The sequence below is a fragment of the Salmo salar genome, chromosome 01 (genome assembly GCF_965601325.2).
Source record: "Salmo salar chromosome 01, fSalSal1, whole genome shotgun sequence".
Lineage (NCBI taxonomy): Eukaryota > Metazoa > Chordata > Actinopteri > Salmoniformes > Salmonidae > Salmo > Salmo salar.
This window is the reverse complement of record NC_138291.1, coordinates 23925252-23927178: the sequence shown is the minus strand read 5'-3', so window position 1 is coordinate 23927178 and position 1927 is coordinate 23925252.

Here is a 1927-nt window from a genome sequence, read left to right as displayed (position 1 = left end):
AGAGGACGGGAGCGAAGAATATTTAAAGGCGTAATGTCCTCTGCAGAGCAAACAATAAAAATGTGGGCAGGGTTTCAGAGAGGAGTCTTGATGGAGGAAGGATGCCTGCTGCGTTCTCTGTGCGGCATGCGCCTTTGGGCAAAGTGCAGAGCCGCGGGAAGTAGGGGTGCTGAGGGTGCTTGCAATAAACAAAAATGTAATTTTTTATCACAAAAGTAGTGCACTGGGCCGTTACTAGTATTAGCAGACCAATCTATACATCTGTAGCCAAGCAAATTTTTTCAGCATTTCTGCTTTGGCAAAAAAGGTAGTTGTAAAATTAATAAGCAATAAGGCACAAGGGGGTGTGGAATATGGCCAATATACCACAGCTGAGGGCTGTTCTTATGGATGACGCAACGCAGAGTGCCTGGATACAGCCCTTAGCCGTGGTATATTGGCCTTATACCAAAAAAAACCTGAGGTGCCTTATTGCTATTCTAAAATGGTTACCAACATAATTAGAGCAGTAAAAATAAATGTTTTGTCATACCCGTGATATACAATCTGATATACCCCCGCTGTCAGCCAATCAGCATTCAGGGCTCGAACCACCCAGTTTATTACAGACCGTATATCACGGGTATGACAAAACATTTATTTTTACTGCTCTAATTACGTTGGAAACCTGTTCATAATAGCAATAAGGCACCTCGGGGATACCACGGCTAAGGGCTGTGTCCAGGCACTCTCTGTTGCGTCACGCATATGAACAGTCTTTAGCCGTGGTATATTGGCCATATACCACACCTCCTCGGGCGTTATTGCTTAAATATACCACTGCTGTCAGCCAGTCAGCATTTAGGGCTCAAACCACCCAGTTTATAAGTAAGAACAGTATCTTGCAAGATTCAATAGTTGGAATTGTAAGAGTTGTTGCCCTGTCCCTTTCTCTGTGATTATCATTCGAATGGAATAACATGGAAATGACATGGAAAACAACCACTTTTTGTGAAGTATTAATTTAACATTCTTAAAAAACACTTAATGTGTTGTACATAGGCTGGACATCTAGGTTTGTACCTGTAGACTTTCCATCACCATGAAGAAAAACAATGAACAGTACAGTAATTGAGTACATTGAGACATCAAGTGGTTTGTGATGATGCGGCTCAGTTGGTAGAGCATGGTGTTTGCAATGCTAGGGTTGTGGGTTTGATTCCCATGTGGGACCAGTACGAAAAGGTATGCACTCACTACTGTAAGTTGCTCTGGATAAGAGCGTCTACTAAAATGGAAAAGGAATGAATAGACCATTTCAGTTTTCACATAGAAATAAGTTGCATTTGCAAAGTATTTAAAAAATATATTTTTATATTCCACAAGTTTTATCAGATTAACTGTTTTGTACAGATAATTATCAGACTCAAGTTACAAATGCTGGTAAACACACAAATGCATTTAATGACATTTTTTTCTCACAAAAGTAGTGCACTGGGCCTTTACTAGTCCTTTATTAGCAGACCTATATAGAAATCTGCATTCCCCCAGCACCCCCAACCCAAAACTGCTTCCTGCGGCTATGCTTGCATCACTTGTATTGCCTGGACTTGCAGAACAAAACGAAATAAATTATAGCCTACATAAAATGTTATTGCAATTACAATGTGCTGTCCATGATTCCCAAAAATGTTGATACAAAACATGTAAAGAAATCGTGATTTGCTTTTAGCCAAACTACTAACTAACTTTTTAAAATAATATGGCTATGGAATAGACAATCAAATAAATAACATATACTGAGAAAAAAATATGAATGCAACATGTAAAGTGTTGGTCCCGTGTTTTATGAGCTGAAATAAAAGATTCCAAGAATTTCTTCATACGCACAAAAAGATTATCTCTCAAAATGTTGTGCACAAATTTGTTTTCATCCCTGTTAGTGAGC